Source organism: Anser brachyrhynchus (assembly GCF_964034855.1).
Source record: "Anser brachyrhynchus genome assembly, chromosome: 1".
NCBI lineage: Eukaryota > Metazoa > Chordata > Aves > Anseriformes > Anatidae > Anser > Anser brachyrhynchus.
In genome coordinates, this window is record NC_137694.1 from 31,887,275 (window position 1) to 31,911,764 (window position 24,490).

The 24,490-nt window shown below is 38.8% G+C and overlaps 2 long non-coding RNA genes across 3 annotated transcripts; one reads left to right on the forward strand and one right to left on the reverse strand.

Annotated features, from left to right (window-relative positions):
• The first annotated feature begins 562 nt into the window (after positions 1 to 562).
• On the forward strand, positions 563 to 20,482 carry LOC308187691. The gene is made up of 3 exons (XR_013944866.1): positions 563 to 5,727; positions 9,794 to 9,820; positions 16,529 to 20,482. It is a non-coding gene; the product is annotated as an uncharacterized lncRNA (long non-coding RNA).
• On the reverse strand, positions 5,683 to 11,039 carry LOC308187690. Of its 2 annotated transcripts, none has more exons than XR_013944864.1 (3): positions 9,726 to 11,039; positions 9,189 to 9,262; positions 5,683 to 5,821 (listed from the first exon to the last, which is right to left on the reverse strand). It is a non-coding gene; the product is annotated as an uncharacterized lncRNA (long non-coding RNA). The 2 variants fall into 2 exon arrangements; XR_013944865.1 differs by lacking the exon at positions 9,726 to 11,039 and adding an exon at positions 9,456 to 9,705.
• Positions 20,483 to 24,490: the final 4,008 nt, after the last annotated feature.

A 24,490-nucleotide genomic window follows, 5' to 3' on the forward strand; every position in this document is an offset into this window, starting at 1 on the left:
TTTATACCAGGGTCATGTAGTGTTTTACCTGATGGCTCTATCTTGTCTTTTTTCCTGTGCAAGGCATTTCTTACGCTGGCTATACTGCCCTGCTGCAGCCTTACAACCTTTGGGCATAGCATCACTGCCACAGCCTTACAGCCACTGACAAACTTTCTGTGCCTCACTTCCCTCTTATGCTGAGAGGAGAAAGCCACCACTGCAGCACATGGGAGCTGGAAGTACACAGTGTCCTTACAGCCCTCCTCAGCAGGACTTCCCTCCTGTCCCCAGAGCAACTTACACATAAGGAAACACAGGCAGGAAAAGCAATGCACAAGAGAATGTAAGTCCCAGCACTGGCTGTCCTGTGCTTTCTTTGCCCAAGTGAATGGTGGGAATTTATGGTGCAATTGTGTGCCCCCACCCTCATCCATGCTGAAACTCAACAAAGTAGATCTTTCATATCGATCAAAAAGTTAAGTAAATGTGCTACAGAGCTGCTGTGCACTTGCATGTCTGGGCAGAAGTCTCCAGGGCAGGTTTTACTAGCTACCTAAGCTCACAGGGATCAGCACAGAGTGTCTGCAAAGCAGTACATGAGAAAATTAGGCTTTTCACAACATAATGACCATTGGTTTTGAGAGTCTCATCTTCTTAGTATTATCTTTGGAATGAATGATCTGTACAATTCCTATGTTGTATTATCTTGTTCTTTCAAACCTCCACTATAAGCACACACCCATTCACAAAAATCCACTATAAATTTTTCTGTTGAGAAATCTGGGTACATCGACTAAAAAGCACTAGAGTAACCACTGCTTCTATGTATAAAGCAAACAGGTTGCTTCCCTTCTGTCATACACCCACTTCCCTGAACCATTAAACTGTAAAACTGAAAATGCTCTTGAATGCACAGCTACTATAGATCAGTCTGCCTGCTGTAAATGGTGTTTTTTTGATATTTTTTTTTTCTGGAAAATTTTAACAGAGAAGAATTTGTGGGAGGAAAGAGATTGTTGCATTTAGTGGACTTCCAGCCATGTGGCAATTTATGGGAACACCTACACAGTAGCTTCGTCTGACTAGCCAGAAATCTGGCAGCCCCAGGGTCTGGCTGATTAACTACATGTGCAGCACACAGATGGCTTATGCACACTCAGTGTGATGTGAACTGGAAGTGTCAGAGTCACTGTGCATAGATTTAGTCCATGAAATCCCACAGAAGCCTCACCTGAGATCCCCTGGCTCAATATCAGTACCAGGTTTGAAGGTATCACTGGGCTCTGGGAGACAACAACATTGTCTCCTCTCCTTATTCCATAAAGGAACAAGATCAATTTTGTTAGTTATGTCAAATTAATGAGGGCTTCAGTGAGGCTTTTGCTTACTCCCAGCATAACGCTATTAGACACCACGTCATACTGCAGTAGGTCTGGCCAAGATGAAGTTATCTTCCTTCGTAACATCCTGTATTGTGCTGTGTTTGGGATTTGTGCTTAAAGCAGTGTTGATAACACACCACTCGTTTGGCTATTGCCGAGCAGTGCTCAGATTGTGTCAAGGCTGTCCCTCTTTCCCACTCTGCTCCCACCCTCCCAGAGCCAGTAAGTGGAAGGTGGGCAAGAATTTTGGAAGAGACACAATTTGGGAGAGTGGAGTGAGTGAGCAGTTGTGTGGGTTCTTGGCTGTAGGGTCAACCCCCAACATGTACCAATGCATGTACACACAGTGCATTGACTGGGGCAACATAGCTTGTGTCAATAACCTTATTTTGGGACTTTCAGGTGGGTTTGAATAGGCAACCTCCAGCCCAAACTTGTACTTGCTGATTTTAAAATAGGTTTTTCTTTTTTTATATCTCTCAGAATTTTTAAGCCCATCTCATTTTTATTTATTTGTTTGTTTGTTTGTGATTAGAATCATGAAATTAGTTTTTATTTGAGGTGCTGTCCAGGAGCAGTCAAAATGTGGTTTACTAGTCCCACTGAAACTTTTCATTTCAGCAACATTAAATATACCCACTCCTTTTAGAATGAAATTCAACCTCTCTTGGAGCAGCAGGAGTTTTGTCATTGATTTCAATGGAATAGCTTTCTGCCTTTTTATATAAAAGAATCACTTACTGTGGAGAGGAACTGAGGAGCTGAGGCTTGGGTTTGGGTCCTGATTGATCTCCAAATCCCCTGTGCAATCACCCAGGCAGCTGAGCTCTACTGCAAGTCCAGGAACAAGGACGAATTCCACTCAGCCCCCAAAAGAGAACAAGGATAAAGCAAATGTTTGGGGGATTTAAAGTCTTTAGGGACCAGGATGGTTCATTCCTGTCATTTCCCTTAGCTGTTATTGTAACAGTTCCTCTAACTGTGAGGCTGACCCAATTGCCATTGAATGTCGCTAGCAAAACTGCCAATGACTTGCAAGTTGGAATGAGTTGGAAGGTTACTATTTTGTTATTATACTATATAGAAACAAATTCTGAAGATTTTTTTGAAAAAAAATGTGTTCTCTCTGCACTGTCACCCAACCTGAAGAAGGTCCAGCTTTCAGCAAAACACAAAAAAATGGCTTCAGAAGTGTTTTACAAGCTGCCATTTTAAGGGACATCATTTTTGCCTTTAGTGTGTCTGTGACCGCTCTCTGACTTCAAAGGGATTTGCCCATAACTATCTAGGAATCAATGTGGTCCTGCATCAATGAAATGCCACAAAGACAGCTTAGTGACAGCACGTAGAAGTTCACCCCAGAAGTTCACTAATTAAACCAATATGTTCAATGTTAAGGTCTTAGTCCAGCATTAAGTACTTCATAGGACTGTCTGGGGAAAAAAAAATAATAATAACAATAATAAATTATTTGGAACTAGCCAAAAGAAAAAAAAATCAACATTAAGGTTTTTCATGGAATCACACAAAACCAACAAATTCCTGAAGGCTTGGGCATGCATGCTCTCAGGCTATGGTGCCAGCACACTGGCAGTCAGTGTGTTAGGACATTTGTTTTATAACTGTCTCCACCCCGAGTCAGTTCAGTGTAAATGATGAAAGAGATTTTTGAAGAGTGTTTTTAAAGTTGCTGCTGCTCGGAGGTTCCAGAATAGGAAACTAGCATTGCAAATAGAAACCACACCGCTGGAGACCCTTTCCATCATGCATTCCAGCATGACGTTCCCCCATCCTATACATATAGTTGGTGCTTTCTCTTCTGATAATTTGCCTGCCAGCCTGAGAGTCACAAACATTTCTTTTACACTTTAGACACATTTGCGTACTCAGATTTCTTCAGTACTTCATGCCGGACACTGAACTTCTCTTAAGCTAAGTAAACACAAGCCTTTTCCCTCTCAATAAGTGGCCTCGTGTGACAAACAGGTCAGAAATCGTATCGCTCAACCTTCTAACTCTTGCATTGCATTGAAAGGAAGCTCAGCAATATTTTTCACAACAGATTAAGAGATTAGAAGCTTAACTAGAGGGTCTCAGAACATACTTTTGCTTTGAAAAGAGCCATGCTTTGAAATGTAACTCAATGTATATTTTCAGTTATGGATTTTTAAAAGATTCAATACACATGGAGTGATCCGTTTGCCCTTTCCTTACACAAACACGTTTACCTTCTGCTAACGGGAGTAGCAGAGCCATGAATAACATCTGGGTTGTGGGCACTGGGAATCTTCAGAGTCCTCAGCACTCCCCGCTGTGTTACTCACAGTTTTAGCACACTGCCAACAAAAACTCAGAGAATATCTCCGCTTCATCCTGCACTTCTGCTTTAGAGGTGTGACAAATCTTCCTTCAGTCAAAGCCACAGTCATTTTACTGTGGATGCAAATTTTTGCTAATGAATGAATAACAGACATACATTTTTCATTTGATAAAGATATGCACTTAACGTTGTCATTTAAAAAATGTATATTCATATAGCCATTTAAAAATAACTGGCACCATTGTCATAATTATCTTTTCATATGTTCAGCAGTGTCGGGAATTAACTATGAATGTAAATGTAATCAAGCACGCTACCACACTTTTAATAAATAAGGCAGTTTCCATATCTCTATTGTACTGCAAATGATCTGTGTTTTGCTCTTAAAGAAGCTAAGGGGAGTCCTTTCCCAGCTAACAAGTGTGTTGGTTCTAGAGTGTACCACTCAGTACTTAGTCTGGTGAAACTCGTGAGGTAGATTACCTGCAAAACAGTGCACCCAGCTCCAGCCATCAGAAGATAAAACAGTATTTGAGTGTGTCCTCTCTTGCAGAGGTAGGGAGTGGAGGAGTGTCTGGAAATAGTCTGCAAGAATGGATTTCTTTGGGGAGGTGTTAAGCAAGTTCTCAGACTGCCCTGTCAGCACGAACGCTCCATATGCTTCCACCTTACATAATGTATTTTCTGCCTTTTATCCATATATCTCTTCCTTATCTCCATGCTTAAACCTCCACCTCTCAGATGAGCGACAGGTTTTTTTAATGGTCTATGGTGTTTTGGTTGAAATAATAATAATAACAATAATAATACAGAAAATCGCAAAGTCTGTGCACAATAGAGAAACATGATATAATATAAAAACATGAATCACCATGACTTGATTATTTTACACTGGTCTTGCCCAAGCTTCCCTCTCCGTTCATCTTTTTCATGGCGCCTTTTGCATCTCTCAGATTCTCACCTCCTTGGAGGATCCACGGGCTTTAGTAAACAAACATGACCATAGGTACTTTCCAAAACCTAAAGACTACTTATGAGAAAAAAGGATATCGAAGATATAATAGGTGAATTGCATAAGGCTAGTAAGATATTTTCTTAGTATGTGTTGGAAAAATGTAAATATTTTCATTCAAAACATATTCAGTGCTCTTGTAAAAAGTCTGGTAGAGAATCCTGTTATCCTTCAGTAAAGGTGTAAGACCAAGGTTTGGCAAATAAGCCTGTGCCTTAAAGAAAACATGCTATGGAAGGACTTGTTTTGGGTTTAAAACAATGTTTTACTCTCCAGAGGCATTTAAGCACTGTGTATTTCTGCGGTAGAAAGGTATCAGTTAGGAGGCATTTCAGCACCTTTCCACTCAAATAGGGCTGGTACAGCTTCCTCATTAAGCCCAGGCCACCAGACACCCGTCACTTAGTTACAGCCTTCGGAGCTGAGTGGGACTGGATGCTGAGCTGGATTTGGACCAGTGGCCTGAGGGTACAGGCACCTGTGTATCCAGCATTCGGCGTGATTTCTCGTTGATTTGACAGGGAGACTGCTCTCTGTTTCAGCATACTGAAAAGCAAAACACCATGCTAAAAATTTAACCCTTGAATACATCCCACTGTAGCCTAAACACCCAAGGCACTTGCTTAGGAATGGCTTGCAAGCCAGTGCAAATAATACAAATCTTGTCAAGGAGAAACTTATGTAGACTAGTAAGTCCCTTATTATGAAAATACCAATCTCTGCCAGCATTCCAAATCATCATCACTCATCAGATTATTCTGGTTTTGTCAGCAGTTTTTGCTTCTTTAGGTATATTCACTAAACCTCCCACAGCTGACAGGGATCATCCACAACGTAACCAGCAAGTGATGGGAAAGACTTCTCAGCTAGGAAGAAGGCAGCTGGAGACAGATCCCAGAGTTCCTCATAAGCCTCTTCCTCCAAATTCAGGCACTGAATTTCTCATAAGGAAGGAGGAAAACTGCACCATGCCAGCACCATCTGGATCAAGGACTTCCACTTGGAGGTTTTCTTCCTTGTGACCGTAACAGGTAGGCTGCTTCCACACACCTCTGCACCTCCTGCTTTCAATCAGCGCTGAACAGAGATATTAATATAACAAACAAAACTCCTCCATAGCCGCACCTGTGTACAGGGAAGAGAAGGAAAGCTTTGCATAATGACAACCAAAATGAATACGAACAGATTTTCAGACTGAATCCTGTGCTGTTGAAATTAAGGCACCAGTAACAAAGAACCTCTTTTCATATTGCCATCCACAAAAATGGCACACAAATAGTACCTGTCTCTTAAGAAAAAATTAATAAGCAAGTATGCTAGAAATACTGACTCCACAATAGGGTCTCTTTTTTGAAAAAAAAATGCCATGGGTAATGGTGAGGAGTACAGTATCTTCTTTCCTTTAGACTTAGTACAGGTGCAGTGACATGATAAAATATCATTAATATTATTTCCTTTTAATGGTTTTGTATCATTAGTTGTTATCATAGTTGATTACAGTAACTAGCTATGCACTTAAATGTATGTGACTAGAAGCATGATCAGTAAATTTAACTTCCTGATTCCCTAATGGGTTCATTTATGCCTTCAGCTTTGTGAAATCAGTAGTAGCAGTCAGGACACCATTCAAAGCCCAACCAAGTCAGCTCAGGATTGTTTCCTTGGTCTGCAGAAAATTTCAGTCAGATCCATGCAGGATTTCCTCTCACCGATGTAAAAACATTTTACTAAAAATGCAAACTCATTTTTCAGAGATGTCTTGGTGGAAATGTATGTGCACACATGTCTTGGCATATATACAAGAATTATATTTTGTATATATCAGCCATTAATTTTACTTTCTTAAAGAGACTTGAAGATAAAAGGTAGTTTCAATGGCTGAGTTCATGTGTGCACACAAAACAAATCGGTGTCAGTGTAATAGAAGTTATGCTAAGGTGCATTTCCACATGTAATGGGGTATAGTTTAAATTTTATGATTATGGTCTCTGGAACATAAATAATACAAAATCTCCAAAGAGCCCTTGCAAATATCAGTTGATTCTTCTGTGGTTTTGTTGTTTGCAGACTGCTACAGGTTTTTATTTCTGTAAAAACAGAAAATACTACATGAGATGCTTTACGCCTTTGGATGTTTTGACTTTTGTTCTAAACAGACTGGTAACACTGAGTATTTGTGGGAACATTCTGTGTCTTGCTCTATAGAATGAACAAAATGCATTATATTTGGTTTTGTCACTTTTTTTCAGTGATAACACTCTTAGAACTGCTCTTTGTCTAGAAATATAACATTAAAAATGTAGCGATTCCTTAAATAAAAAGTTTTCCAGAAATTATCACTACTGAAGAACTGTAATGCTGCTTGATATTCAGTATATATTTTCTTCTGACAGTTTTATAGTACAATTAAATTTCATACTTTCTTTTCTAGCACTCTGAATATGCATTAGAAAAGCAACCATCATAATTCTAAGCGAATTGGCTTGATTTCCTTGTTTAAATTCAGATATTGCTTTGTTCTGTGTATTTCAAAGAAAGGCCATGGGCCAGTGCATTTAGAATCAGCACAGCACTTGGTCACCCAAGGTCTGGCTTGCAAGAGAATTGTTTTTCTAAACTCAATTTACACGTTTTAGGTGAAAAATGAAATAATATAATTCTAAAATGCTTTATTGGAATAACAAACTGAAGAGAAACAATAGACCTAATGGAGGGGTAAGGAGACAGGGAGATTATGGAACTTGTAGCTTATTAGCTGAGAATTATACCGATATTTAGATGGCCTTAATAACTTAATAAAAGTCATTTGAATGCAAAAGAGTGAACATTGAGTTGATATTAACTTTTAATGCTTGTCATTTTATGTTAATTTATATTTTTAAATTACAGTTGATTTTTTGTAATCAGACTGCCTAATTATACCTCAAACATGTAAATTTGACATGATGCCAACACCAAATTAAAAAAAAAAATCAACAAAGTACTTGGTTATAAAGACCTATAATTCACTGAAACCGGATTCTGGCTGAGTTCCTCTAACCACACAAAGCATTATGCTTTGCAATAGTAAAATCATTCAATTTCTCTGAGATAATTTCTTGAGTTTGTTTTACCAAGGAGACAATGCTAATGCATTCTATTTGTGCAACCTTTTCCTGACCATTGATTTGATCATCTTTGGAGAAACCCTTCATATTGTAGATACAGTTTTCAAAGATTTCCTCATGCTAAAAGCATTACAAACAAAGAAATATTTTTCTAGCACCAAAATGGTCTCAAATTGGGATCATGAGCACAGTTCCTAAACAGTACACACTAAGTTATTTTTGTAAATCCTAAAGGTCTACTAACCTTCTAAAATCAAAATGTAAAACTAGCACCTTACATTTTGTGTATCTGATTCCCTTCAGGGTAATTATTTCCCAACACATATTAAATAAAGTTACTATTTTTGAGCATGCCAAATAGGGGTTTATATTCTACTGGAAGATGAGCACTTTCTTTTCTTAATTTTCACTTTAGAATTAGACTTTATTTCTTTTCTTTGATCATGTTTCCAGAATTGAAATCATAAATTCCTTCTGCTAACTCTGTACAGAGTTGGTTTTTTAAGTGCTCATAATTCAGATGTCTTTAAAAAAAAAAAAAAAAATGCCACCAAAAAAAAAAGTCTTCTAGCTTGAATGACCTTGATGACTTTGGCCTTCACCAAACTGGGAAATACTAAATGCAAAGCTTTATATACAGTAAAGACAGTAAAGATATGTTGGGCTGATAACCTTGTTGTACCAGAACTCTGCCCATTTGAAGGAATTTACATTTTTAGTATTTCTTTAATGGAACTCAACTATCTTACAAAAATATTTTGTTTGAGTGAGCAGAAAATATATAATTTTTTAACATATATAACAAATTGAAATGTCCTTACTCTTTCAATAGGCCATTCTTTCTCCTCTTTCCACTTTCCCCTAGGGTCAGTGCTTTATTCACGTTGTCTTTCAGGACATAGACTGTTATGAAATTGGTAAGCTAATTTTCAACATGACAAACTTTCACTCAAGTGAAATTCCAGTTGATTTTACAGAAAAATTAAGAGTCTGTAGCTTGGTCTCCCTTACTTCTCTAACCTTTCTGTGCACGTAGGTGGCCAAGCTCACAATTACACCCATGGTTAATTAATAATTACTGAACATCAGTCTATATACCTACCAGCTGAATGTGGTTTCCCTTTCCGTTTGATAATATGTTCAGGCACGTGTTATCAAACTGCTGCTTATTTACATTAAGGCTTTCAATTTCTAGCACCATCCTTATTGTTATTTTACATCCGAAATGTTCATTTTTTTTGTTGTTGTTTTGTTTTTTAACAGATTGTATCTTTTTTAATGCTAAAATCACAGCAATCTTCCTTTGCTTTTTATGGCAGGGATGGGGTGGGGACATTGGATGGACTCTGATTTTACTGACTGACTTACACTTACATTTTACTTACATCATTCAACAGATGTTATCCAAGCAGCTGTATAAGTAGCTCTGCTCTAGCTTCATCTGCTCTCCAGAAGGACCCTGTAGAAATGCACATAGTACTAGTTACAGGGCACCAAGAAGAGGGTTTACTTCCCCTTGATGCAGAGCAGTGAATATAGAAGAATTGTGAAATTTACAGACAATCCTTATGATAACGAACACATCTTTTCAGTGGCTCAGAACTGATTTTCTTTTATTAAAGCATCTTCCATAATAGCTAGTGCATACTTACAATGCTAGTTACTTTCTTGCAATTATGTTATTCAGAAATAATTGGATTTCTGGGTTTAATTGGGCTCTAAATTAGCCAGAGCTTTCATAAAAGCTATTACAGAGATTTCTAATAGCAGCTTTTCCTGCTATTTAAGCACAGAGTATTTCAATGAGAGTGATTCGCCAGTGTAAAAAGTCTTGGCTGCTGTGAACTCTAGCACAGGTTCAGATTAATTATGACAATTTAGACACCATCCTTTTGTAATTAAACATTTGCTCAAAACATTACCCAGAGTGCTCAACTGTGTCGGACAACTGGTTGCCCCTTATTTATAAAGATATGGTTTTGTTTTCCAGCTCTCAGGAAGATCAAGAAGCTTTCTGGTAAGTGGGTTCCTGACGGCTGTGTTCAGAGGCAGGGTCAGCACCTGTTTGTTCCCACCACTCATTTAACTAGCGCAAGCAGGAAGAGACTACGTGAGGTGTCCTCCTGATGTCCCCTCCCATCCGACGGATCCTACGCTCCCTTCATCAACCACCCCCGCACATTTGTGCTTGTGTGCAAACATCCCACTATTGGGGAAAAAAATAGAGAGGTAAAAATGCAGTCAGGTGTTTCACAGAATATCCAGTGGCAGTTCCCTGACAGCTGCAGATGATTCAGGGGTGATGATGAGATGGTTCAGGGTTAAGAGGAACAGATCTGGCCTTTGTGAGGATTAGAGATACTGCTGCGCTGAAGTTGTAGGGTCACCAACACTAAAGGCAAAACTGTGAGAGCTTCTGAATTCATCATTTGAATTGTGCTTTCTTGAGTTTCAGGAAGATGCTTTGTCTTTTTTAACATTCTTAGGACCAAGAACTCTGTTACTGGGACCTTTTTGCATGCAAAATGTATATGAATTACACACAGTTTTTGCCTTCCATTCTAACTCAGCACATGAGAGGGAAGGTAGGTTTGATCACCAGCCTTTTTTCACCCCCCTCAAAGGGTCTTCAGGGCCTTTGCAACATTCTTCTGTGGTGCTTCAGGAAGGATAATGACATAAAATCAATCTTTGCCAAATTTAAATATGAAGGTTGAAACAATTTGGTTAAGCATTTTATTATTGATATTTTTGCCACAATGTTTCTTTTCCCTGCAAAATGCTAGAGACTTAGATGGTGGTGTATCTTCTGGCAGAAAACTCTTCTACTGTTAGGCAGGCCCCTTCTCAGGTATATTTCATACAAACAGTATAAAACACTATAACTATTCAGTGTCTTGCAGCAGATGCTTTTTGGTTTTGTTTTAACCTTGGAGGATTCTTTGAATTTTACTTCAAAGCTCAAAAAAAAATTTTGGAAATTCATTTGTTAAAGCACATTTTTTTTCTACTACCTGAGAAAATTCAAGATTCTTTTGCATAAACACTGAAAAACAGCAGCAAGAAATTGTATGGGTCATTTCTTGATCTTTTTCTAGTCAACAGGAATTTTACAATTGACTTCAACAGAAACAAACCTAAGCCCTCTAAATCAATATTACAGCTTGCCATGGACTAAAGACAAATGAAACCTTACTAAATTGTAGAAGGAATTTGGTGAATTCAGTCAATTCACTAAGTTAAACTTCAAAAAAAAAAAAAGTCATTAGAATACATATATCGTGAAAGAGAAATTATTTAAGTATGCAAACTTATTTTGGGGCCTGTTTCATATAAACAAAGATTTATCGATAATCATCAATAATATATTCACATATGATGACTGTGAATAATGTGATATTTAATATTCTCTAAATTTTTTAGATAACCTTAGTGGAAAGTCATTAATTATAATATTTATCTGTTACTTGAAAAGAACATGATATAAAATGACAACTCAATTTTCCTCTTTGACATTTCAAATACAACAAGGTCACATTAATCAATCGATAATGTGCTTATCATACACAGTGGTCAATTATACCCCAACTATCAGTGACAGTTTTCTGGCTGGCAATCTGGACACACATACTCTCATGACAACTACATCCATTTAGCCCTTTTGTATTTTACAACCAAGGCTGTTGCTTAAGGCACATCATAAATGTGCGAAAAGGGCATCAGATACTTTCCATAATCCCAACTCCATTTCCATGCTATTAGTTTATTTCCAAAGAATCAACTGAAAGTCAAGAAAAATAGGATAAGCTCTCCTCCTCTGAAGAGAAAGTTGCCTGTAAAATAAAGGTAGCAGTATTGTAAATAGAGCATTTGCATTTGCTGATTGCAAGGTTACAATTATAGTTCACAGTTTTAATGAAGTCATAAACTAGTTGAGCTTCCTTCTCTGGTTTATTGCACCGTAAGAACCTTTTCTTGGAGTCATAGACATATAAACTGTAATTATTAATGATATCTCTGTGGAACACATTATTAATACTGTTTGCCAGGACATTATTTATATTCTGGGCTATCTCTAAAGATGAGTCAGTATCTCCCAAATGAACTTTGACACAGTTTTAAAATAGAACTTCTCACCTTCAGATGAATCATATAAGCTGTAACCTTCCTATTTTTATTTAAATTATTCTGAATGAATGATACAGTCATAAATCTTATGATAAAGCTTTTCTCTGTTGGAAAATGCTGTTTTGCCAATGGTTAAATTGTTTCTTTTTTCTTTTTTTTAACAAAATATCAGCCTAATTTTCATTGAAAAATATTTTCAGATAAGGAACAAAAAAACCATTTCAAATATTTTTTTTTGAAGAGGAATATTTAATTTTTCTTTAAAAAGAAAAAAACAAACCTTTTTATTTCCATATATTCAGAGTGAATTATTAGCACAATATGAAGGAAAATGAGCGGGGGGGGGACAATCTCAGAATATATTTTCCAGAATTTTGATTTCATCTTCATTTCACATTCTTGAAATCTGAAAACACTTTTTGATGTATTAGCTCATAATGGGAATTTGATCAAACTTGCAGTGTTTCCCATGAAATAGATAGGCAGGTTTTATGAGGCCACAGGATCAGCAGGCTAGGGACACAAGCACTGACTGATGAAACTTCTTCCTCCTTCAGAGGTGATGGCTTCTACAGTGCTGTGCTCTATGACTTCCCAAAAACATGAAAGAATATGAAAGCATCCTCCCCATCCTCCTTATATTTTTGTCATCTTTCTTGGGCAAAGTTTTCTTCACTCCAACTGGCTCATAGATGGAGTGCTGAGAAGGAGATGTGTGAGTTCTCAGACCTTCCACAGGCTTGATGAGATGTATTTCTCATCTTTTGTTAGTGCCAGCAGCAGAATATGGAGACAAGATGAGAGCAAATTTGAATATCAAAAGTCATTCTCCAGTTTACCCACTCTTAAAACCTGTCACATCACATTCCTACCACTAATTAGCTACCCTGTTCCAATTCAGAAGTAATGACATCTCAGAGGTGGTTGAATGACCCTATCAGTTGCAAACTGTTTATTTATTCAAGACAGAAATAAGGAAAAAGGAATAAAAAAAGTTGTATGCATCTAACTGTTCAGTAATTGCTGTTTGCACAGTTTTATTGTTTTTACATCATATTTTTGTGCTGTTATGCTCATTGGGACATTTAGAGGGTAATACAGTAATAATTTATGAAATAATAGTCTGATATTTGACAGTATTCCTAGTGGTGCATTTCGTATCATATTAGCAATACAAAAATCGTAAAAAGCTGATGGAGGCAGTGGGTTCCTACTGAGACATACCCTATTACAATGGTATCCATGTCAGCTTTTTGCTCTTTAATCACAGCTTTGACATTCAGAGACTACAGTGTTTTTTCTTTTAAAAATCGTATAAGTCTTCACTCAGGAGCCCAAATCGTTTAGATGACACTCCTCCTACATTAAAGACAGTTCATGAAAGAAGTATCCTAAGTGCAGCTAACTTCCATTGGTGAAGACTGATGTACCAACATAATTTGTGTGTGCAATCCATAAGGAAAAAGTCCTTTCTTAATCCATGGTCTGAGTCCTAATAAGTGCTGGGATGGGAGATAAGAGAAAAAAACAAGCGTTGCTAAGGCAATTTAAAGGTACATTTCTTTCACTCTCACAAACATTACATTACGTTCCCTCTTCAGAAATATGCACAAAAATTGGTAACTAATAAAATCTGGCCTTTTTTTGGTTTAGCATACTTGAAAGAAAGCCAAACAAGTCAGAGGAATTTTGAGCTAGTCTTATTAAGCTAAGGTGAAAATGTTGATGGGGAAGTTATGCAGTTATGTTGGTCAGCTCATATAAATGGACTAGGTCTGCCATCCACTGCTCTGCTCTGGAGGGCACAAAGCTTCCAGTATAAAGCCCTGATTTGATTTTAGCAGTGCTTTGGAAGAAAAGCATCCCAAACCCATAGGAGCCAAGCAGGGCTTTGACAAGTAGGCAGCACACAGTGTTTTTGTTGTCACGGCAGATCCATTGGCTCTGCCTTACAGTCGTCCTCTCTCTCTCTCTCTCTCTCTCTCTCTCTCTCTCTCTCTCTCTCTCTCTCTCTTCCTTTCTTTCCCAAACTATGTCCTTAAAATTTAATTAACCTGGATCTACAAAATTATTGACTGTACTGTTGAATCTTCATTTTATTTTTTTACACCATTCCTAGGTTTTCATTATATTATCATCCCCCATCAGAGAGATCATCTTTATTAGAGTAAACTGAAAATCACTGGTTATGACAAAAAAGAATTCCCATTAACAAGTCATCATCTAATCATATTAGGATCTTTGTATCCTATTATCAGCTTTCTTATGAAATACCATTTCTTAATGACAGGGATTTGACTAATACTGTGTGAACTTGGCTAACATAATCTGAAAGTTACTACCAAGTGTGTATTTATAGAATAAGGTGTCATCTTTTTCATGCTTGCACATAATTCTATCTCATGATTTGATAAGATGTGAATGTTGAAAGCTAATTTTCATCAAATCAACCAAGAAGGGAGGAATAGAGTTATCAACATTTTGCACTGGATTAAAACCTATCCACATTGAATTCAGTGGGGCCTCAAAGGGAGTTGGATTGCTGTTCTCTACATCTACAAGCATTTCTTTCTGGGGGAAGAGAAGCAAGCCACTCACTTATCATTTTCATTCTGTGAAGGCAGCAGTACAGCTCATATATGCAATATATATACAGTAACATTGTACTGGCCTGAAGGCCAGGCAGGGGTGAGATCCGGAGCTCCTTCAGTCCCAGATTCAAACCCTTTCCGGTGAACACAATGCATGATTCACTTCTGCCATCTCCCTCATTCTTTTCCCATATTCCCTCTGCTAACAATCCAGATTGATCCTACCTTAACCAGAGTTGTCCAAGGTAACTGTCCCGATTCCCAGCTCTATGGAAATTATACACAGAGGTAATACTTCATTATTATAAATCTACACATGAAAACATGTGAGTATGGGGAAGAAATTTATCACCCACTTTTTTCTTGTTCCTTATGGTTAGCTCCTTCTAGTTCTAATACAGAGATAAAGCACATGGTGCAATATATGTATATTTAATATTTTACTTTCAGCAATCAGAAGATACATGCCTTAGATGATAGCTTGGGAAAAAAATTTCCAAGACAGAAAATCATATTTATTTCATTATTTGAAAAGATAAAAATAGATTTTTTCACTCTCTTACTGATGATATTTATACTGCCATTACCTCCCACCTCAAAAGAAAAATAAAAGCATACATATATTTTTAAATAGAAAATATAGTGTGGGACATATTTGCTTTGGATATATTTAAAAAAAAATGGTATGCTGAGAGAAATAGAATTTTGCTTTACCTTTTCATAGTTAACTGACTCTGTGATTCTGAATGAAGAAAACTATTGTTATAGTTTTGTTGTTGGTGGTGGTTTTTTTTCTGTTTGAATTACAAATGCAGATATTCCTATCAGAAATACCATACATAGACTATCATCACCTCAGAAAAATTTAATATCAACAGATTGCTCATAAGACAGCCTCACACTGGCAAGGTGTCGAGCACTGAGGTCAAGGAATGTCCTTTTGGTGTGTGCCTGTACAGTATCTGGGCTCAGATCAATGCTTGATATTCTTAAATCTGCTATCACACAAATAGCAATACATTTTTATCAAGTACAGTACTGCACAGTGAAATAGGTAGCATCATAAATGACAGCAAGTGAAGTAAAATAGTCAAAATAAATGTTACCTATTGTGCTTCAATTTCCTTGATATCTTTGTTATGGAAATTCATGTAAGGGGATAATGCAAACAAAGTAATTTCAATGGAAGTTTTTACTTTGATTTCCATGAGCTTTGCATCATGCTTTTACTTCCTAATTTGCAACATCCGATAATCCACAATACAGCCCACAGAGTTATTAGTTTGAATTAGTGAAGTTGTACTCCCTGATTGGTTTTAAGCCAATTTATATAGGCTTGCCTGTTTAAGCTGTTAATACTGTTGAAGATTACTATGGTATTACTGCAGTCTGCAATATTTCAAAGCTTACGGCAGTGTTTCTCACCAAATCCTTGAAATGGATTTGACTTTTTCAACACCACTTCTAGTTGTCTAAGAGCTTACTTGTGAAACAGCCCGCAGAATGTCTGGGCTAACTGCACTAAGCATCAGAAAATAACATTCTGTCTGCTGAAAGAGCTAAAGCAGGAATTCAACTATTCAGCATAAAACCAGTGAACACTTCTTTATTGTATCTAACTTCAGGTAGCTGGATAAACATTTTGGTTAATTAAGCTGTGAAAATCCTTGCTTTAGAGGTTCTGCTGGTTTCACTGAATTAATAACTTAAATTCAACCAGTATTTTCTTTTCAATTCATTCATTTTAGTAAAGGATCATTCATTTGAAACGGGTACTGTTTTTGCATATGTGAAATGTATCCCTTAATAAATAAGTCAGTGCTTTTCTCTAAATGTGCAGGGAAAATGGATTAGTATTGTAAATTAACCCACAGACTTTATGCTTTCATGCACCTCTAAAAAAAATCAGTACATGGCTAAGTAAACCATCTCTGAAAATATGTAACTCCAATTGCTCAGCCAATGCAGAAAAAAATACTAATAATCCTCAACCTTCTTTTGAAAAGTTTAGCCAATGACGGTAGTCTGTGCAAGAAGAAAGGGAAGCAGAGCACCATCTGCTGTACAGCCATGCAAATGTTTCAGAACACACAGCAGGAACAAAAACTGCAAACCAAACCCTGCTTTAAGCTTTCCAAACAGCTAGGACGTACAAAGGGCTGTTGTCATACAGCATTGTGTGACTGCAAGCTTGAGATAGACGCAGACTATAATTAGAAAGAGACACGAGGAGACAGGATTCAGTTAGCCATCAAAAGCTACAGAAAGGAAATAAAGTGAGGAATATTGTTTCTTTGGAGAGGTAGGCATGGCTGTGGTTTTTAGCACTACAGAATCTGACTGCCTCAACTTTACAGGCAAAATCAAACCCCAGAGGTGATGTTGCCCTTATTTCTGCTCACAGAGCCTGCAGATCTTTCTCCAAAGAAGAAAGATTTAGTGGCAGAAAGGCCACTGTCAACATCTTTGTGTAATTCCTCATCACTTATGAGGGACTGGTAGTCATTCAAAGATGAGCATTTTGGGAGGCTTTTATTTGGGATAGTTTAAGTTTTCATTGGAGTCTCAAAAGCAAATCAGGCTTGGGCATACCCCTTGCATTCTGCAGAGACTGAGAGAGTCAGGACAAGGGGTGCTGGTGACTCCACAGAGGCCCAGCAAGCCTGGGGGTAACCTGCCATCTGACACGGCCTCGTGAGCCACTGCTGAGTACATGGGTGACGGAGAGTTTCTGTCCAAAGTAGAAAAAAAAAAAAAAAAAAACTTTTCAGATTACCAGCTGTCCAAATCAAAATCAAGACCATCACCCCAGTAGGTATGGAAAAGCTGCTTCTTCTAAGGACTGTGCAGTTCGAAGCCACCAACTCAGATCTAACAAGGAGTGGGGTGGCCCTTTCTCAGTCCTGAAGAGGATGAGGGACAGTCCCTAAACCTGACATCCCAAGACATGCACCATCTTCCCTTATCTGTCACTCGGAAAAGGAGCTCATCCACTAAATACTGGGCTATCCAGATGAGCACTAATGATGCCATCAACAACAGCTCTGAGACCAACAGGTAGTGGATGTGAGTCACGAGCCTAGCAGGTGGTGCAGCCTGCTACGAAAATTTTCGTTTGCAAGAAAAGGTTATAATGGGATGAAGAGCCTCTTGAAGATTAGCACATGTCCACAGTGTTACTGAGAAGGCTTTGGCTTCTTTGTTGTGTGAGAAGACTGCTATAAAAATGAGGCTTCTATGAATGAAGGCTTGCTTAGGGAACAGGATTGGAATTACTGGCGCTGTTGCAAAGATCTGCATAAAAATACCAACCTGGCAGAGTGGTACAAATAAAGAGGGAGTAACTGTTCATTATAGCATCACAGGATGGGCAAGAATGAAGGCAAGAGGACAATCTGGCATGCCTCTCAGGCAGACGGATGGTAATGAATTAAATAAGAAATGCAAGCAGAAGCTGGAAGCAAGACAACCACATAGCCCAGTGTCCCCACACATTCTTCTTTCTGCCCTGGACACTCTCTCCAGGGGGAAAGGATATTTTTCTCCACTGTTCTATGTCAGGCAGCCCAGAATGAAGTAAAAACAATGAACTCTGAGAAAGAACCAAAAAAAAAAAAAAAAACCTCAGTAACTGATCAGGGAGGTTTCTTAGGAAATAAATTGCAAAAGAAGGTCAGGATATTACACGCAAGCACAAATTATCCTAATGTAAAGTAAAGGCACAAAGCATAATCATAAGGGTCAGTTTGGTCAATTCATGTCTTCTTCAGGGATCTCAAACATGAGTAAGTGTACAGACAGAGGAAACCAGGTTAAATTATTACCAATAAAAGAATGTAAATGAAAACAACAAAAATGGAACAACTAAATCAGAAAATGATAAAGTCACAGACAAGAAGGATTACAAGTAACATGAAAGTTTTCTATGGAAATACCTCAGCCAGAAGTGAAGAAGAAAACCTACTGACAGGTGGTGCTGAAAAAAGATTAAATATCTACACTTCTTTTTTGTTCCAGTCTTTGTTTAAAAGGTCACACAGGCAACACAACTAATGCAAGTGCCAGAGAGCTAGCAGGTCAGCTTCAAGTACGGCACGAAGGGCTGAGCACACCTGGGTATGCAAGATGTGTTCATACACCTGGATCTGACATGGCACAGCCTGGGGTTCACAGGGATCTTTCTGGATCCCTGTGGCAGTGGCACTGGCGATGTGCACCTGCAGTGGCATGGGCAGCTTCTGCTCTGCACGCGGTGGCATCCCACCCAGTGTGTGCACCGCAGGTGGTACCTGTGCCCACCTGCAGTACTGAAACCCTTTGATTAGAGGAAATATCTGAAAGAAACAGGGGGAAACATCCACTGGGAAAAATTCCTGTGCTAAATCATTCTCTCAGTAAACTACCTTGGGAACTGGGTGACTAACCTACTACCTGAAATATCTAAGCTACCAAAACAGGATTCCCTGATGTTTGGAAGAAGAAAAAAAATTAAAAAAAAATAAAAAAAAAAATATAAAAAAAATAAAATTAAATAGAATAAAATAAAGAAGTTTCACCTTTGTATTTTAACAAGACTCCTCTAAGAGATATGCTTTGAGGTGTGCTTTTCCCTCCCGTCAGATGACACTTGCTAGCAGCAGCTCAGGACCTTCAGGCTAAAAGAGAAACACTGCACTAGTGGCACTCAGAGCTTGTGGCTGGTCCAGGCAGTCACGCCTTCAAAAAATGAGGCAGAAGAGTGTTACATGTTTAGAGAGCTTAAGAAGAACTAAGACCAAAAGCTACATGTCCTTTATCAGCAGATGAACCCTGATATAAATCATAAATGAAGAGACTATTCAAACATGCATCTAGAGCATTAGCTCTGAGCAGCCAGTAACCCATCAGTCTGAGGGAGGAAAGCAGCAGAACCACAACTGCAGACCTGACCATGAAATGTCATTTGTCCACCCACCCTGCACATGAAGCCGATATCCAGCACATCTGGACTGATGGCCATCACTGCTGACCTCGTCCGGCTCTGCAATTGCCTGACCTCATCTTCTGGCAGAACAGAAAGTGCAAGTCCAAGGGCAGATTCAGAAACCCCCTTAAAAGACAGACTATATGGAGACAGTTTGCTTAACTATTAACTATTGCTGTTGCTATTAAGAAAAAGAAATTGCCCATGAAAAGCTGAAAAACCCATTGCATACATTCTGCCTTGTACTTAATTTCGCAGCAGGGGGGATTTCCAGCCCCCCGCCTCCCAGAGCTGTGCAGACCACGCAGCCTTGCAGCCAGCACCAGGCAGCCAGACGCGCTGCCCATCTCCAGCCCACCATCACTTGTGATGCAGAACCAGTGAACATGAGAGGTTTGACATACAAACCAAGATACGAGCCCATATATGAGTTCCACAACAACATTGCTCTGCTTCTTTCTCATCTCTGTGGAGAAGGCAGGCGATACTCTGCTCACTTCAGTCCTGCAGCTCATTTAGCTTGGTTTCAGCAATCCTCGGGGAAAGGCTGATTCAAACTCTCCCTTCTCTTAAGAGCAGTAGAAATGTTTTGATTGTTCTCACTGAGCACTAAATCAAGGCCTTGATGGCTAAGGATAGTTTATTGCATTGACCAGCCAGAAGAAATACAAGGCATTTCTGACTCCTACTCTCAGAGGAAAAAGCTGTACTTTGTCACTGTCTGTCCTTCTACAAGCCTCTGACAAGAAATTAGAGTTCTTTGCATAACTTATTTCATATCAATCATTACCAAGACAGGTAGCTCTAATAGAAGGCCAAAGAGATCTACAACTCACTGTTCAATCCACTTTACAAAAGTGCCTGGATAAACCCCAAAATCAAAAGGCAGTCCCAGTCTGGTTCAGAGAGAAGCCTTCAGAGGCTGCTGCTAACACCAGCCTACTTTGGATGGAGTGGCCTCTGAATCTTTACCATTTCTTGTGGACTGTGTGGGTGCTGCCATCTCAAGATACTATTTACACGACAGTTGTTCTCACTCTGAGCTAAGGCACAGAAGCCTTTACTGTGAAGAACTGGCAGCCTGCAGTAGCAGCAATGCACGAGGAGAGGCTGAAACAACTGAGGAGCACCAACCATGTGTGTACTGGTGGGGAAGGGCTGGCAGAGAGCACTGAGTACAGGTGGACACTTCTGGAAGTCCCAGGAGGAACTGCCTGCCCTGGAAGTGGCTCTGTCAGCAACACCCCAAGATGATCATCAGAGGCAAGGAAAGAGGCAGCTAAATCCAGAGAGGAGATCAAATGGAAGAGCAGCCTAAGATACATAGTCCAGAGGAGACTAACAGCTGGGTTTTACTTTAACAGCTAAACCCTAAGTGGTTGTAGCAAAGACTTAACTAGGAAACTAGGAAAATATTAATAATAATTAAAAAAAAAAAAAAGCAGGCAGACCTCACCCTAAAACTGAGAGCCAAACCATAAGAAGGAAGCAGAAGACTGCAGTACCCTTCCAACTCTCCATCTTCATAGGGTGCCTTCACGGGGTTCATTAAGTCACAGGAGAAATACAGAAATGTGATTTCTCTTCCTAGTATTCAAGATATGTGGCCTAATTTTGTACTAATGCAAAGCTAAAGATGTATTATTGTTTTATGTACTGACATTTGGAGCTGTTTTCCTTGCTGTTGGGTTTTGCACGGCAATTGTTTTCCACCTTTTAAATTATACAAGAACATCCTTTCCAGCCCAAGACATAGATAAAGTCAGTATCTAATTCAAAAGATACAGGCACAAAATATGAACACCTGAGGTGTTTTTCATTCATTACTTTATCTCAAAATAAATTTCATTTAGAGGGCTAGAGACTTGCTACTTCTTACAGATGCTGAATTGTCATTGTTTTCATTTTTCTTAGTTTGTATCACTTTATTGCAGTGGCTGAGCAGCTTAAATTGTACACCATTTTATCAAACATTTTCAAGGGGAAAAAAAATACTAAAACAATGTGAAAGGCTTCTTTAACAAAATGAAGGCTTTGAGCATCAAAAACCTGCTCATGTTCCTTCTGTTTTACTCCAAACCACAGGAATGTGTTAATTTCATGAAATAAAGAAAGTAATATTATGTAAAATTAATATGTGTTTTCTTAGAAAACTCAGTTTCAGGCCAAATAACATCTCTTAAAAAGTATAGATGAAATGGAGTTCAAAGAACACAGCTCGTAGTAATACTCTTAATATAACAAATTTAGGAAGCAAAACAAAAAGCCTGAGACAAAAACACATCTGATGCTATTAAAGTTGCACTGTTGCGCTCTCCTTCCCCTGAGATTCTGCTGAATCTAGGACTCCTAGATTACTGTAAGCAGTAATGGTCTCTTAAAATTAAGACTGAATGTGAAAGAAATGCAAAGCAGTTTGTGAACTCTCCCTGTCCTCAGAACCAATTACATTATTAAAGACCACCCAAACATTCTGTCTTTTAATTGGTGTTCGAGACTTCATTGCGTCCTGAAAAATAAAATGCTGTTTCCTATTCAATTAGTGCCCAAGAGATATTTAAGAACAAAACTGTATGAAAATGGGGATAGTTACTTGAGGTTTTATTGAGAAGAGTGCCACTTAATTCCCTTTGTGCATTTCCCAAAAGGGCATAACGTCTAATCTCTGCCTATCCAATGTTCTGTAAAATTCACAAATGTACCCCATCGATTTCCAGTCCACAGTGTGTAGGGTGAAGAAAAACAATAACTTTATATAGAAAATATTGATTTAAGGCCATCGATTCAAAGCCCCAGGGTATCAAGAGATTAGTTACTTTAAGGAAAGTACTAAAGGTGACTTTTGGCTACTTCATTATCGACAAATGCAAAGCAAATAAACTGTTATTCAAAGCAGCAAAGCACCAAACCAGGATCTGTTACAAAGAGAACCAGTTTGACACAAAAGGGACTCATAGAAAGAGGCCCAAACAGGCATTCCTGGCAACTGTTGTAGTTATTAAATATAATTGCTGCATTCTCCAGAGAAAATAAACAAACAAACAAATGGTGATTTATTGTAGTCGCCAGATGAGAAAGGAATGGCACAGAATAAAACCATCGCAACCTGATATCCCACAAGGACGCCTTCAAGTGTATGACGGACCATATAAATAGGACCATGGGACTGCAATCCGTCAGGCACCGCTGACTCCTCCCAAAGACAGGGGACCCTCAGTGCCCGTGCCCATGATGTGCCGGGGCAGCTTTCCACACCAAGTCACTAAAACCAGGGCTGGTGTGGCAGCAGGAGGCAGCAGCTCTGGTGGGAGCAGGCGCATGGCTCTGCGCTGGCAGGAGCCAGTCCTGTGCAAAATGAAGCATCTGGTTGTACCAAAGAAAAAAACAACATTTAATCTACCCACAAACTACTTCCACAATCTTATGAAATTTAGGAGTGGAAATAGTGAAGAAGGGCTACTGTAACTAGACTTTGTGTTAGCCTCTAAGATAGGCATATGCTTGCTTGGTTTTAATGAGACTTGCTTGTTAGACACATTCTGATGTCAGAAAGTTCTCGATTTCAGCTGCCAGTCAAAGGAATCTGCAATGGGAAGAAAAATGATGAAAAGAGAAGAAGCACTCTGGTAGAGTGGCGATCTCCTGTCAAAAAGCACCTTTCATTTAAGTATGGCAACCTCACAAACATTTCAGTCATTTCTGACGGAGTCCTTCAAATGATGGAAAGGGAAGACAGCTTATTCCTAAGTGAATATTCTTCACAATGCATTTGGTTTTTATATTCACATGCATATTGTAGTAAGAGTACACCCATGCTTAAACACAGAGACCTTTCAACATCTTATCCTCCCTGCACAAGGTGTAATCCTTTTCATATTTAGTGACTTTTCCTGAAACCATTTCCTAGAAAAATCTGGCACAAGAGATTAGCCACAAGAGTCCCGTTAACCTTCTTAACCTTAACCCCACATTCAGATTTTATGGTACTGGATTTTCAGCTTCACCTTGTGTGTTGGTGAAGATGCCTTGAAGCAAATGTATTACAAAATCATGGAAGAAAACCAAAAACATTTCTACAAGCAGATGTAAAGACAAAAATGACTGCCAAAATAATTTTTACTGAGTTAATGGAAAAGTTCTTATTTTTTTTAGTTTTTCCATATATCCTAAATTGATATGGTGGTTTCCCTGAGGAAAACAGGTCTCTGCCCACATGCTAACCCCAAAACTTAGACCACTTTCTGTATATGTGCACCACATAGTGCCTTTTTGGTTGTTGACACAGCCATTTCTCACTATGCACGAACAAAACCGCTCTAATTACCGGGAATATCCACAACAGCTTTCCACAACATGAAGATGCTTAAGTTTCAGGGACAGAAGTCTTAAAGACTGCTATCAAAAGGTAGAAATTGTGGTAACTCTATAGAAGAATGAAGGAGGCAGAGGAAAGAGAATTCTGTGGGAGCACAGGGTAATTAGGATGCTTAATTACTCACCTACGGTAATACTCTCTGGCTGAGAAGAACTGGGAGAGGCCAGTCCAGAAAGTTGTCTGAGAGGCCTCAAGAATGAGACAGCTCAGGCAAAAAGATTTTGGCCTCCCAGGCTGCAGAGGAATCAATGTGAGGCTATCCCCATGTGGAGAATCAGATGTTGTTACCCATTCGTGACCTGGTGGTCTAAAACTTATGGTTACGCAGTAGTGGATGACTGATTAGAAGTTTGGCTCCACACACTCCAGAGATTTGCTGCCTCAGGGAAATTACCACAGAATTTCTGTGTTGAGTTGACTTTGCCATAAGCATTAGGAAGAGCCTTCCATTCTGTTTGTAGTTTGAGGATATTTACATGCAAATATTGATGTTTGATCAACTAAATGTGTTGAGTGTCTAGGCAACTGAAGGGGGCTACCTGGAGATGTCTGTCATGGTGGGAAGCGTAACCTGGCCAGCTCCCCTGTGACCATCCTCTGGGTTGAAGAACCCCTGAAAGGAACCTCTGA